The sequence below is a fragment of the Mobula hypostoma genome, chromosome 6, assembly GCF_963921235.1.
Source record: "Mobula hypostoma chromosome 6, sMobHyp1.1, whole genome shotgun sequence".
Lineage (NCBI taxonomy): Eukaryota > Metazoa > Chordata > Chondrichthyes > Myliobatiformes > Myliobatidae > Mobula > Mobula hypostoma.
Window position 1 is genome coordinate 110,509,341 of NC_086102.1, and position 16,157 is coordinate 110,525,497.

At 43.4% G+C, this 16,157-nt stretch overlaps 1 protein-coding gene across 1 annotated transcript in view; it reads right to left on the bottom strand.

Moving 5' to 3' along the window:
- Positions 1 to 10,351, bottom strand: part of LOC134347620 (C-X-C chemokine receptor type 2-like) — a 36,289-nt gene extending 25,938 nt beyond the window's left edge. The window contains exon 1 of the mRNA XM_063049988.1: positions 10,304 to 10,351. The gene's annotated coding sequence lies outside the window, so the exon portion shown is untranslated. The remainder of the gene's footprint in view (positions 1 to 10,303) is intronic.
- Between the last annotated feature and the right edge of the window lie 5,806 nt (positions 10,352 to 16,157).

A 16,157-nucleotide genomic window follows, 5' to 3' on the forward strand; every position in this document is an offset into this window, starting at 1 on the left:
CCCCTGACACTCTCAGACATCTGGTATACTGCTAGTTTCTTCCATAGTGATGACTGATGCAAAATACTCATTCAGTTTGCCTGTCATTTCCTTGTCCCCCATTACTACCTCTCCAGCATCATTTTCCAGTGGTCTGATGCCTACTCTCACCTCCCTTTTACACTTTATACATCTGAAGAAACTTTTGATATCCTCTTTAATTATATTGACTAGCTTAGCTTTGCATTCCATCTTTACATTCTTTATGACTTTCTTAGATGCCTTCTGTTGGTTTTGAAAAGCGTCCCAATCTTCTAACTTCCCACTAATTTTTGCTCTCTTACATGACCTCACTTTGGCTTTTATGTTGGTTTAGATTTCGTTTGTCAGCCACGGCAATGTCATCCTGCCTTTAGAATATTTCTTCCAAGGGATGTATCTATCCTGCATCTTCTGATACATTTGACTTTAGCTTCTCCATCTCAAACTTCAGGGTGAATTCTATCATTTTATGATATCTTCCCCTAACGGTTATTTTACCTTAAGCTCTCTAATCAATTCCTCTTCATTGCACAACACCCAATCCTGAATAGCTGATCCCCTATTGGGCTCAACTATGAGCTTGTCACAAGTGCAGAGCACCGGTGGACTCAAATGCAGGACGCAAACATGTTTTGTAGCGTTAGTAAAAATAGAGTTTATTAATAGTTACTAGGAAAGCAGAGAAGCAAGGATTGTACAGTGAGACATCAAGAAGTGAATGAAGCAGAAGCAGGAATATGCATGGCTGGAGTTGTCTCGGACCCTGGACCTTGGCCTGGGACTCGGGACCCAGATTTGGACTTGGCCTGGACTTGGACAGGGACTTGAACTTGGACTGGGACTTGGAACTCGGAACATCGGAGCCTGCAATTGGAACTCGGAACATTGGAGCCTGGACTTGGAACTCGGAACATCAGAACACAGAGCTGGGACTCTTCTTGGACACAGAACACAAAGCCAGGACTCTTCCTTGGATACAGGACACAGAACTCAGAACACGAAGAGACAGTTCTCAACTCAGAGTAGCAGCAAACAGCTGGACCTACTCAGCAGAGGCGAGGACACAAAGAGACAAAACCACACAATGATAGACAGTTCTTTATCTTGGCAAGCTCTCGACTCAACCCTGGAACTACAGACAGTGGCTCTTGACTCACTCCGGCGGGTTAACTAGATGGACCTGCTCCAGCGAGGTAGCATAGCAGGCTCGCTCATGCGCTGTAACTTGACGGGCTTGCTCTGGCGAGGAGAGGCGACTTACTGGCACTCGCTTCGGAGAGAAGACTCGACTTGCTCTGGTGATGTGACTTGGCTCACTCTGGCAAGGTGACTTGCTTTCATTTGCTTCGGTGACATGAGGTGAGGTCTTGCCCCGAGCAGCTGTAGGCCCGACACTATATACTACTGGTTCAGCTGAGAATCAAGTGCCTTTAATTACAGAGCCCAAAAAACACGGGGAAACAAAGAATTAAAGGAAAACAAGAAGTCAACAGTCCCGATCGTGACACAAAGGAAATTTAAAGGGAACTAGGGAATAACCGATCAGGACCTTGACAGAGCTGCTCTAAAAAGCCACCTTGTAGGTACTCTAAAACTCCCCCTCTTGGGATCCAGAACCAACCTGATTTTCCCAATCTACCTGCATTTTTAAATCCTCCCCGGACTATTGTAATTTTGCCCTTTTCGTATACATTTTATATCTACCATTCTAATTTGTAGACCACATCTTCACTATTGTTCAGAGGTCTGTATATAACTCCCATCAAGGTCTTTTTACCCTCGTAGTTTCCTAGCTTTACCCACAATGATTCTAAACCTTCCAATCTGAGGTCACCTGATTTCAATATTCACCACATCCCCTCTGCCTGTCTGCCTGTCCTTTCGTTTCAATGTGTGTCCTTGCATCCTATAATCTTCTTTCAGCCACGATTCAGCGGAGCCTACAACATCATTCATGCCAATCTGTAACTGTGCTACAAGTTCATCTACTTCAATAGGTACATTTAATGTCAGAGAAATGTATACAATGTACTGTAAGGTTAAATATACAATTGTATAATGCTACTGGCGCTCTCATAATGTGTACTGGGTGGCAGCAGCGTGTTCAGGAGCCTCACTGCCTGAGGAAGGAAGCTGTGACTCAGCCCAACAGTTCTTTTTTCTCATATTGTCGTACCTCCTGGTAATGTAAAACAACTCATCTCATTCTACATTTCAATGAAAACATGACAAATAAAGCTAATCTTTAATCTTGAATAATACTGCGGCATTAACTCAAATCTCACCAAGGCAGCTGAAAACTTCAGTTTACAGCATCAGGTACAAGCTTTGGTAGATCATGGTACAGCTGTACAAGATGTTGGCGAGACCTCACCAGGAATATTGTGTGCTGTTCTGATCACTGAGGTTGGGTGAGACGTGGTTAAGGGTGAAAGGTGAAATATTTAAGGGGAACCTGAGAGGGAACGTCTTCACTCAGAGGGTGGTGAGACTGTGGATGAGCTGCCAGTGGAAGTGGTGGATGTGGGTTTGATTGTAACATTTAAGAGAAGTTTGGATAAGTACGTGGAAGGGAAGAATGGGGAAAGCTATGGTCCAGGTGTGGCTCAATGGAACTAGACAGAATAACAGCTTAGCATGGGGTGTGGGAGCTGGAGGTCAGGCTGGAGACTAGGCCTCTGCTCAGCGGTCAAAGGCCAGCAACATGGTTGGATGTCAGCCTGGCAGACCAATGAGGACAAGGGCTGGCAGCCTCCCGGATCAATGAGTCTTCGGTGCATTCTGGGATTGGAGTTCTGTGCAGACAGGAGCACGAGGGCTGTTGACCCCTCAGAGGCAAAGGCAGAGATTCAAGCCTATTGTCCGGGGATCAGTCATTGGAGAGTCTGGAGTTAGAGACCTGAATTTCGAGGGCCTCATTCAACGTCATTGGTGAGTCCTGGGGTCAATACCAAAGACTAAAGCCCAAAGATCTATCGAAAGTCCAGAAACTGAAGCTTGGGTCTGCAAGTCTCTGCGATTCACTGGGGAAGTCCCAATATCTGTGCGTCTGAGTCGCTGGAGGCAGGAGGACAAAGACGGCCTCTCCCGGGTTAGAAAACCCCGTGTGAGTGAATGGGAGGGAGGAAGGGATTTGTTTTGCTGCTGTTGTTTTGGTTTGTTGTGGCTGTTGAGTTGTTGTTGCTGATTGTGTTGTCTTGCTGAACATGGTGGGCTTGCTGTGTTGGAATCAAAATCAGGTCTATACATCATACATACCTGTATGTCGGGAAGTTTGTTGTTGTTTTGCGGCAGTGATACAGTTCAATACATAAAAATGCTATCAAGCACAATAAGAAAAAATATATAAAATAAATCAAGTAACTAGTGAAAAAGAAAGCAAAAGTAATGAGGTCGTGTTCATGGTTTCATTATCCATTCAGAAATCTGATGGCAGAGGGGAAGAAGCTGTTCTTAAAACATCTATAATAGTATCTGAAATAGACACATGAATGTATCATGTTAGGGGATGTGTAGGAAGGAAGGGTTTGACTGAAGGTGGAGTAGGTTTATATACACTGTGGCCACTTTATTAGGAACACCTGTATACCTGTTTGTTAATGCAAATATCTAATCAGCCAATCACGTAGCAGCAACTCAATGCATGAAAGCATGCAGACATGGTCAAGAGGTTCAGTTGTTATTCAGACCAAACATCACAATGGGGAAAAAATGTGAACTAAGTGACTTTGACCGTGGAATGATTGTTGGTGCCAGATGAGGTGGTACGAAACTTCTAATCCCCTGGGATTTTTACACATAGCAGTCCCTGTATGTAAAAAGCAAGAATACACATACAGTAAGAGGCAGTTCTGTGGGTGAAAACACCTTGTTAATGAGAGAGGTCAGAAGCGAGAGGTCAGAATGACAGGATGGCAACAGTGGTGTGCAGAAGAGCGTCTCTGAATGCACAGCATGTTGAACCTTGAAGTGGATAAGCCACAGCACCAGACGACCATGACCAGACCCTCAGTAGCCACTTTGTTAGGTAATAAGGGGGCCACTGGGTGTAGGTCAGCACAGCATCATGGGTCAAAGGACCCATACCATTCCGTACTGTTCTATGTCAGAGCAGAATGCAGCAGGGATATCAGAGGTACATTGTTTTTTACACAGAGAGGTGTGTGGATCACCCTGCCGGTGTGGTGGAAGAGGCAGATACTTTAGAGACATTGAAGAGACTCTTAGACTCTTATGAGCAGGTTTGTTAGAGCTGTTGGGGTGGGTTTAACCTAATTTGCCAGTGGGGGATTGGGAAGTGGAATAAAGGGATTCAGGATAGGACGGATGGTAAAAAAGTAAAGATAGCATGCAATCAGACTGTCAGGAAGGGCAGGTAGATGATAGGACAAAATTGCAGCCAACAGGGTGAGTATCAGTGCATTAGGGATGCAGAATCAAAAAGGGTAGCAAATACAGTACTACAGAGTGTTATATCTCAATGCACAGAGTATAAGGAATAAGGTGGATGCTCTTGTTGCACTTCTACAGATTTTCAAGTGTGGTGTTGTGGCCATGACTGAATCATAGCTGAGTGATGGTTGTAGTTGGGAGCTGAATGTCCAAGGTTATGTGTTGTATTGGAGTCACAAGAAGATAGGCAGAGGGGGTGTGTGGCTCTGCTGGTAAAGAAAGGCATCAAATCAGTAGGAAGATGTGACATAGGATCAGAAGATGTTCAATCCTTGTGGGTTGAGTTCAGAAACTGCAAGGGTAAAAGAACCCTGATGGCAGTTATATACAGGCCTCCCAACACTAGCTGGGATGTGAACCACAGATTACAACAGGAAATAGAAAAGGCTTGTCAAAAGGACAATGTTATGATAGTCATGGGAGATTTCAACACGCATGTTGATTGGGAAAATTCGGTCACTCTCAAGAGAGTGAGTTTGTTGAATGCTTACGAGATGGCTTTTTAGAGCAGCTTGTCATTGAGCCTACTAGGAGCTCTGCTACACTGGATTGGGTGTTATGTAATGAACCAGAGACGATTAGGGAGCTTAATGTAAAAGAGGCTTGAGGAGCCACTGATCACAATATGATTGAGTTCAACTTGAAATTTGTTTTCGAGAAAGTAATGTCTGATGTAGCAGTATTTCAGTGGAGTAAAGGAAATCACATTGCCATGAGAGATGAGTTGGCCAAAGTAAATTGGAAGGAGCTGCTGACAGGGATGACAGCAAAGCAGCAATGGTGTGTGCTTCTGGGACAACTGAGGAAGGTGCAGGACAGACGTATTCTAAAAACAAAGAAATACTCAAATGGCAAAATGGTACAACTGTGGCTGGCAAGGGAAGTCAAAGTTAATGTAAAATCAAGAGAGGGCATACAACAAAGCAAATATTGGCAGGAAGATAAAGGTTGGGTAAGCTTTTAAAAGCCTACAGAGAGCAACTAAAATAATCATTAGAAGGGAAAATATGAAATCTGAAAGCAAGCTAGCAAATAATATCAAAGTGGATAGTAAAAGCTTCTTCAAGTATGTAAAAAATAAAAATGAGATGACGGTGGATATAGGACCACTAGAAAATGAGGTCGGAGAAATAATAATGGGGGGGGGTGAACAAGGAAATGGCAGATGAGCTAAATGAGTATTTTGCATCAGTCTTCACTGTGGAAGACACAGTGCCAGATGCTGCAGAAGGAAGAGAAGTGAGTGCAGTTACTATTACAAGGGAAAAGTTGCTCAAAAGGCTGAAAGACCTAAGGGTACATAAGTCACATGAACCAGATGAACTGCACCCTAGGGTTCTAAAAGAGGTAGTGGTAGAGATTGTGGAGGCATTAGCAATGATCTTTAAAAAAATCATTGGGCTCTAGCCCGGTGCCAGAGGACTGGAAAATTGCAAATGTCACTCCACTCTTTAGGAAAGGAGGAAAGCAACGGAAAGGAAATTATAGACCAGTTAGCCTGACCTCAGTGGTTGGGAAGATGGTGGAGTCAATTGGTAAGGATGAGGTTATGGAGAGTTTGGTGATACAGGACAAAATAGGACAAAGTCAGCATGATTTCCTTAAGGGAAAATCTTGCCTGATGAACCTGTTGGAATTCTTTGAGGAGATTACAAGTATGGTAGATAAAGGGGATGCAGTGGATGTTGTATAGTTGTATTTTCAGAAGGCCTTTGACAAGGTGCCACACATGAGGCTGCTTGCTAAATTAAGAGCCCATGGTATTACAGGAAAGTTATTAACATGGTTAGAATATTGGTTGATTCATAGGAGGCAGTGAGTGGGGAAAAAAGGATCCGTATCTGGTTGGCTGCCAGTGACTAGTGGTGATCCGCAGGGGTCTGTGTTGGGACCACTTCTTTTTATGCTGTATATCAATGATTTGGATAATGGAATAGATGGCTTTGTTGCAGATAATACGAAGATTGATGGAAGGGCAGGTAGTGTTGAAGAAACAGGTAGGCTACAGAAGAACTTAGACAAAGTAGGCAAGAAACTGTCAAATGAAATATATTTTTGGAAAATACATGGCAATGCACCTTGGTAGTAGAAATAAAAGTCCAGACTATTTTCTAAGTGGGAAGAAAATTCAAAAGTTTTCTATCAGGTCTCTGGTCAGCCTCTGCTGCTCCAGAGATATCAATGCAAGTTTGCCCAACCTCATGTTATAGCACATGCCCTCTAATCCAGGCAGCACCCGAGTAAGATTCTTCTGCACCTTCTCCAAAGCCTCAACATCCTTCCTATAATGGGACAACCGGAACTGTGTATAATACTCCGGATACGGCCGAACTAGAGTGTTAATAAGCTGCAACATAATTTTCTTACTTTTGAACTTAGTGCCTTTAATGTCTTATCCTTTACCATGTACTGTCTGTTTACATTTGACCAACCAAGGTGCAACACTTGACGTTTGGCCAGGTTAAACTCCATCTGCCATTTCTCTGCCCATATCTGCAGCTGATCACTTTCCCATTGTATTCTTTGCCAGTCTTGTACTCTATCCACAACACCACCAAAATTTATAGCATCTGAAAAATACTTACCAACACACTCATCTACATTTTCATCCAGTTCATTTATGCATGTCACAAACAGCTGAGGTTCAAGTACAAATCCCCACAGAACACCGCTAATCACAGACCTCCAGTTAGAATAAGAACCTTCAACCACCACCCCATTTCTTCTATGGGCAAACCAATTCCAAATCCAACAGCCAGTTCACCATGGATTCCCATGCATCTTAATCTTCCGGTTGAAACTCCCATAAGGGACCTTGTCAAACGCCTTACTAAAATCCTTGTAGCAGCTCTACCTTCATCAATCACCCTCATCACTCATTAAAAAACTCAATAAAGTTCAAAGTTCAAAGCAAATTATTTTCAAAATACATGTGTGTCACTATATGGCACCCAGAGAATTAATTTCCTGTGGGTATACTCAATAAATCCATGCTAGAATCAGTGAAAGACTGCACCAATTGAGTGTTCAATCAGTGTGTAAAAGACATCAAACTGAGCAAATACTAAAAAAGAAAAGAATAATAATAATAATAATAAAAAATAAATAAGCAATAAATATCGAGAACATGGCATGAAGACTCCTTGAAAGTGAATCCATAGTTTGTGGGAATATTTCAGTGATGGGAAAAATGAAGTTGAATGAAGTTATTCTCTTTGGTTCAAGAGCCTGATGGTTGAGGGGTAGTAACTGTTTCAGAACTTGGTGCTGTGAGTCCGAAGGCTTCTGAAACTTCTTCCCACTGGCAGCAGCGAGAAGGGAGCATCACCTGGGTGGAAGGGGACCCTGATAATGGATGCTGCTTTTCTACACCAATGTCACGTGGCTCTCAATGTTTCTCAATGGTGGGGAGGGCTTTACCTGTGATAGATCGGACCGTATCCACTACTTTTTGTCAGATTTTCCATTCAAAGGCGTTGGCGCTTCCATAACAGGCTGTGATATAGCCAATCAATGTTTTCTCCACACATCTATAGAAGTTTGCCAAAGCTTTAGATGTCATGCCAAATCTTCACAAACTTCTAAGGAAATGGAGGCACTGCTATACTTACTTCATATTGGACTTATGTACTGGACTGAGGACAAGCTCTCCGAAATGATAATACCAAGGAATTTAAATTTATTGATCCTCTTCACCTCTCATCCTCTAATGAGGACTGGCTCATGGACCTCTGGTTTCCCATTCCTGCAGTCAATAATCAGCTCCTTGGTCTGGCTGACATTGAGTAAGCGGTTGTTGCTGTGGCACCACTCAGTCAGATTTTCAATCTCTCTCTTCTTTGCTGATTCATCGCCATCTTGATTCAGCCTATGACAGTGATGTCATCTGCAAACTTGAATATTGGATTGGAGCTGTGCTTAGCCTCACAGTCATAAGTGTAAAGCGAGTCGAGCAGGGGACTAAGCACACCGCCTTGTGGTGTACTTGTGCTGATGGAGATCGCGGAAGAGATGGTGTTGCTAATCTGAATGGCCTGGTGTCTGCAAGCGAGGAAATCAAGCATCCAATTGCACAAGGAGGTATTGAGGCCAAGGACTTGAAGCTTATTGGTTAGTTTTGAGAGGATGATAGTATTGAGTGCCAAGCTGCAGTTAATAAAGAACATCCTGATGTGTGTATCTTTGCTGTCCAGATATTCCAGGAATGAGCGACAAGCCAATGAGATGGTTCTGCTGTGGTATGCAAAATGGAGCAGATTCGAGTCACTTCTCAGGCAGGAGTTAATATTTTTCATTGTCAAGCCCTCTCTCAAAACATTTCACCACTGTGGATGCAAGTGCTACTGGATGATAATTATTGAGGGAAGTTACCTCGTTTTCAGTAAGTTCGTAAGACAAAACTTGCCCCACGCAAAGCCATGCTGGCTCTTTCTAATTAGACCATGGTTTTCCAAATGTTCATAAGTCCTATCCCTAAGAATTCTCTCTGGTAATTTCCCTACCACTGATGTGAGAGTCAACGATCTATAGTTTCCAAGATTATTCTTGGTTCCCTTCTTGAACAATGTTGACGTGTTCTTTGGTAGGTCAAATATAAAGAGACAGTACACTGTTGAAGGCAAAACCTTTAACAGTGTTGATGAGCAGAGGGATCTTGGGATCTCTGAAAGTGGTCCCAAGCTACTATTATGAACTGTAACGTTTAAGAAATAAACCAGCAGCAAGAAATTTCACAGTGAGTCAGGTTTTACTGTTAAAACCACTATCTTTATCAGTATCTAGTTATACTAACGTAACTTAGCCAAAATAAACAAATGTTAACAGTGTTATGTGTGTAACTATAGCTCCCAAACTAAATTAAGCTTGGGGAAGCAAGGCTTAGTGTCTTGAGATGGTAAGGTAGGAAAGTTCAGCTCATCCACAGAATGAATGATAGGAGAGAGAGATTTGTAATATAGGGTGAAATGTAGAGAAAAGGTGGTTACGTCGAATTCCACAGGTAAAAGAAAGTATTCCACAGATTCCACGATGGTAAAACGAGATAACAGTTGCTGTAGATCTTGTCCGTCGTGTCGTTCCAAATCCACATACGAACTATCACCGAAAGTGATCTGTCACAGGGATATCGTCTTCAATTGGCTGCTGCACAACATACCCAGGTAAGGGTTGACACATAAGTGGTCTCCACAGGATATCGCGAAAAATCCGCTCCTTCGGATTATACAAAATGACAGTCCCACATTCGTTGTGCACTGTGTGCCGATATTTAACCCAATCTTTTGGGCTTAAAAGAGTTTTAAACCATCGCAATGACCAGCTGAAGTTTCAGCAGCTGGTCTCCTTTCCCCCGCCTCTCTCTCTCTCAGCTGTGACTGTCTGTGTCCTTGTTTTAAAGTTAAACAAGCCGCAAGTCAGTCAGTGAACAACATCGTAGTCCCGCTTCACTTAGGCGCTCTTAAAGTGACAGTCCCCAGTAAACAAAACCTGTGGGTTCGTAACACTACAGAGATTGAAGAGTTGGTTAAAAAGGCATATGGCATGCTTGCTTTTATTAGTCAAGGCATTCACCAACAAAGATAAATAACAAATTTCATGACCTATGCATCAGTGATAATACATCCGATCCTGATTCATGGATAGGAAAGATAGGAAAGGTTTACACAGGGCAAATGAGACTAGCTTAGACAGATAATTTGGTCAGCAATGACGAGTTGGGTTGAAGGCACACACACAGACACACACACACACACACAGACAGACAGACAGACAGACAGACACACACACACACACACAGTTTCAGCATCTATAACTCCATAACTCCCGATCTTACTTGCATGAAACTCAACCAATATCTTGATCGCTTTGGCAGGAGCGTGTTCAGTCCGACACCATGCATCCAGCGCTCTGCGGAGGAATGTTAGAGAATGCAGAACTCTCAGATCCTCGTTGACATAAAACTCCTAAGGTCAGCATTCTAACAAGGCAGGCCCTCTGACCAGCTTCAAAAATCAAGAACAGAAAGCAACACGAGAAGAAGTTCAATGGCCTGGCCACAAAATGCAATCTCAGTTTTTTTGTTATTGTTGCACATCCTGATTCATCCCACAACCTCAGTGGGGTGCCACGGAAGCATGGAACTTAAGGCAATGTCATTACAGCTCAGGGCACTGAAGTTCAGAGATCAATTCCAGAATCCTCTGTAAGAATGCTTATACCTTCTTCCCATGAATGCATGGGTTTCCTCCAGGTGCTCCGATTTACCACCACAGTCCAAAGATGTATTATTTAGCAGATCACTTGGTCATTCTAAATTGTCCCGTGATTAGGCTAGGGTTAAATTGGTCAGTTGCTGGGCAGTATGGCTCATTGGGCAGAAGGGCCTGTTCTGTATTGCATCTCTTAAAACAAGTTGTATTTACACATCGCTCATGATGAAGTTACAGCTCAATAAAACTCTGGTTACAACTTTAAAGCTAATCTTTAAAACGCTCATCTTGAACATTGGATGTTGTTAGGCAAATACACTGTGGGGGGTGAGCTGTGTATTATAAAGAAGACCGATGGATATAGGCTGAGTACAGACTTAATGGCACGATTCTTAGCAGCGTAGAAGAACAGCGGGATCCTAGGGTTTACATCCACAGGTCCCTCAAAGTTACTGCTCAAGTTGATAGGGTTTGTTAAGAAGCTATATGGTGTGTTTGCCTTTGTTAGTTCAAGAACCGTGATGTAATATTGCTGTTCAATAAAACTCTGGTTAAACCACACCTGGAATATTGTGTTCAGTATTGGTTGCCTCATTATAAGAAGAATGTGGAAGCTTTAGAGGGTGCAGAGATTTACCAGGATGCTTTCTGGATTAGAGAGCATGTCTTATGAGGGTAGGTTGAACAAACTAGGGCTTTTTTGCACAGGGAGAAAAAGGATGAGAAGTGACTTGATAGAGGTGTACAAGATGATAAGAGGTGGATAACAAGAGACTTTTTTCTCATGGCAGAAATGGCTAATATGAGTCATTTTAAGGGGATTGGAGAAAAGTATAAGGGGGTTGTCAGCAGTAGTTTTTTACAAGAGAAAGTGTTGGGTGTATGTAATGCACTGCCTGGGTGGTGACAGTGAAAGATACACTAGGGACAATTAAGAGGCTCTATAGCTAGGCACATGGACGATAGAAAAATGGAGAGCTAAGTAGGAGGAAAGGGTTAGATTGATCTTAGAGTAGGTTAAGAGGTTAGCACAACTTCTATGTTCTATAAATACATGTTTCCCCCACCCATCCCCCCCACCACTTTCTGGAGTCCCCTGTCCACTCATGATGGCAGGGTGAAGATACACCTCGACCAAAGGCTCCTTCCCTCCGCTAAGCGAGGGTTTAAATTAATTTGGCGGGGGAAAGGAAACCAGAGTGATGGGGCTGAGGATGAGCTAGTTGGTTTACAAACCGAGGCAGCATGTGGTGAGACTCGTGGCAAGGAGATGTTGATGATAGGGCAAAATTGCAGTCAGCAGGATGAAATGCATTGCAAAAAGGCGACAAAATCAAAAACGGGTGATTAATGCAGGACTGAAGGTGCTATATTTGAATGCATGCAGTATACAGAATAAAGTATATCGGAAACAGTTCTTTTTCTATCTTTAATGTCCTTTAATATCTCTTTTTTTCCCTTTCAGGGTTCTTTTGCAGACCCTGACCTGGAGTTACATGCTGACTTTGGTTCTTTGCAGGAATGGGACCCACTCTCAGGGTCTCACGACTGGCCGCTATTCAATATGCCAAGGACGCAGCCTAGAAAACTAGTGCGCCTTCAGGGTGCCAGATTTTCGTGGCTCTGGAGGTGGGTGGACTTGAGGTCAGTGTCGCCGCCCGGTGCATCGGGGGAGATGGAAGATCGAAAGCAGCGAGCTGGCTGCTGGCTGTGTGCCCAGAGACCCGAGTTCTTTGGGCACAGAGCTCGGAAAAAGCAACGCAACAGACTTTTAACACCATAAATCGGCAAGTTGTTTGTTATGTCTCCCCTCTTGCTGTGAAACCTCTTCTTCCTTTGTTAGAGAGAGAGAGAGAGAGAGCCTGTGGAATGTCAGATACTGGGTGAACAAGTACTCTTTGGGGTACTGCAAGTGTGTGACTTTATTGATGCTTTGCTGCACACTTGGGCGCTCGGTGGGGGTGTGCAGATGCTTTTTTGCGGGTGGGGGAGGGGGTATCATCACTTTGATGCTGTTTATGCATGGGAGGGGGGAGCTGGGGGCCTCTGGGGTTCTAACATTTAACTGTCATCCATTCTTTGGGCCACTCCTCTGTTTTTGTGGATGTTTGTGAAGAAAGAGAATTTCAGGGTGTTCACAGTCGCAGAAATTTTGACCGGGGTGCCCAAATGTTTACATGCCACTGTATATTGTATACATTTCTCTGATATTAAATGTACCTGTTGAAGTAGACGAACTTGTAGCACAGTTACAGATTGGCATGAATGATGTTGTAGGCTCCGCTGAATCGTGGCTGAAAGAAGATTATAGGATGCAAGGACACACATTGAAACGAAAGGACAGGCAGACAGGCAGAGGGGATGTGGTGAATATTGAAATCAGGTGACCTCAGATTGGAAGGTTTAGAATCATTGTGGGTAAAGCTAGGAAACTACGAGGGTAAAAAGACCTTGATGGGAGTTATATACAATATAACTCTGAACAATAGTGAAGATGTGGTCTACAAATTAGAATGGTAGATATAAAATGTATATGAAAAAGGCAAAGTTACAATAGTCCGGGGGGGGGGATTTCAAAATGCAGGTAGATTGGGAAAATAGGTTGGTGCTGGATCCCAAGAGGGGGAATTGTAGAGTACCTGCAAGATGGCTTTTTAGAGCAGCTGATGGTTAAGCCCACTATAGGGGATCAGCTATTCAGGATTGGGTGTTGTGCAATGAAGAGGAATTGATTAGAGAGCTTAAGGTAAAATAACCTTTAGGGGAAGATATCATAAAATGATAGAATTTACCCTGAAGTTTGAGATGGAGAAGCTAAAGTTAAATGTATCAGAAGATGCAGGATAGAGGTATTCTAAAGGCAGGATGACATTGCCGTGGCTGACAAACAAAGTCAAAACTAACATAAAAGCATGTGAGGGACTGGGCTGTAACCACCATTTTCTGTTGCCTTTTCTATTCCTGGGAGTTGGCGTTTCTACACCAGACCATGATGCAATCAGTCAGGATACTCTCTACTGTGCATCTATTGAAGTTCGCCAAAGCTTTTGGTGGCATACTGAATCTATGAATCTCATCTAAGAAAGAAGAGGTGCTATTGTGCCTTCTTTGTGATTGCACTTACGTGCTTTTCCTCGGACACATCCTCTGACATGGTAACACGGATGAATTTAAAGTTACTGACCCTCTCCATCTCCAATCCCCCAGTGAGGACTGGCTGAGAACGTCAATATCTGGCACCGACTGGTGTTACATGAGTTTTATTTGCCACCTAGTAGCCCAGGCCTAGAAACTGCCCCGGTATTGGTGTATTTGGTTGTGGATGGCTTCATTATCTGAGGAGCTATGAATGAATGGCACTAGTGGTGGACCTGCTGTCCTTCTGGTTTGCTGTGCATTTGCTGGTTCGTAGCACATCTACTGGTTTGTGATGGATCTTCTGACTTGTGCTGTGCCTGCTGGTTTGTGATGGATCTTCTGACTTGTGCTGTGCCTGCTGGTTTGTGATGGATCTGCACGGTTAGAGACATAGAGTCATAAAGTACTACAGCACAGATGCAGGACATTCAGCCCATCTAGTTAGTGCTGGACTGTTATTCTGCTTAGTCCCATTGACCTACACCTGGGTCATAGCCCTCCATACCCCTTGTGCCCATGTACCTATCCAAATTGCAATGTCTACATCTAACCCACACAATCACTTCTGCTCAAAGCTCATTCCACACTATCACAAACCTCTGAGTGAAGAAATTCCCTCTTATATTCCCCTTACAACTCAATGGAAATAGTCTGCTTGCATTTACCCTATCTATACCCCTCATAATTTTGTAGATCTCTGGCAGATCTCCCCTTATTCTCCTGTGCTCCAGGGATTAAAATGCTAACCTATTCTCTATAACTCAGGTCTTCAGTCCCAGCAATATCCGAAGTAAATTTTCGCTGTACTTGTTGATATATCACTGAAGACATGTACAAATTTCTACAGATGTACTGCAGAGAGCATTCTAACTGGCTGCTTCACCGTCTGGTGTTAGGGAGGGGTGCTACTGCACAGGATTGAAATAAGCTGCAGAAAGTTGTGACTCAGTCAGCTCCATCATGGGCACTAGCCTCAGTAGCATCCAGGACATCTTCAAAAGTGAAGCCTCAGAAAAGCAGCGTCAGTTACGGGCCCCCACCACCCAGGGCATGCCCTCTTCTCATCGCGACTATCAGGAAGGAGGTACGGGAGCTTGAAGACAAACACTCAATAATTCAGGAACAGCTTCCACCCCTCTACCATCAGATTACTGAATGGACAATGAACCCATGAACATAACCTTATTAAATTTTTTGCACAACTTATTCAATTTATCTATTATATATATGTATTTACTATAATTCTGAGTTCAAGGCTTCATGGTCATGGTAGTCTTTCTTGGGGTAAACACAAGTGTCCCGTCAACACACACAAAAAGTGCTGGTGAACGCAGCAGGCCAGGTAGCATCTATAGGAAGAGGTACAGTTGACGTTTCGGGCCGAGACCCTTCGTCAGGATTTGACTGCTACTTTTGTCCCTTATTTGGGAGTGAGAAAGTTGGCAACCCTAACTGTAAAAGACAATGTTGAGGTGAGTTTAACCCTACTTGAACACCCACCCCTTGGTCCGCAAGAATATTGTCAATATTAAAGCGGTCTGCGGTGCAAAACAGGTTGGGGACCCCTGCCTTAAGGGGAAATCCTGCCTGAAAAATCTGTTAGAGGAAATAACAGGCTGGATAGACAAAGAGGTGTCAGTGGATGTTGTTTACCTGAATTTTCAGAAGACCTTTGACATGTTGTTGTGTATGTGGCTGATAAATAAGATATGAGCCCATGGTATTACAAGACAGATACCAGCATGGATAAAAGATTGGCGAGCAAGAGGCAAAAAGTGGGCATAAAGGGGGCCTTCAGTGGTTGGCTGCCAGTGACTAGTGGTGTTCCACAGGGATCAGTGTTGGTACTGCTTCTTTTCACATCATATGTCAATGATTTGGACGACAGAATTGATAGCACTGGGGCTAAGTTTGCAGACGATACAAAGATAGAAGGAGGGGCAGGTAGTGCTGAGAAAGCAGGAAATCTGAAGAAGGACCTGGACAGATTGAGAAAATGGGTAAAGAAGTGGCAGATGGAATATACACTTTTATAGAAAGAATAAGGGCATAGACTATTTTCTAAACAGGAAAAGAATTCAATAATCAGAGGCACTGTGGAGGAAAGTTACAGAGCATAGAACTTTCATATACTCATTGTTATAAACTTCCTGGTGTCAGCAATCTAACAAGGCAGGCTCTCCTCTGACTCAGAATGGATGCCTCAGCTTTCAAAAACCAGAGGTGAAAATTGGCTGATCCAGCTTACTACATTATCACCCAGATCATTGACATAGATAAGAAATGACAACGGACCCACCTAGCACTGTTCCCTGCAGCACGCCACTTGTCACAGGCAAC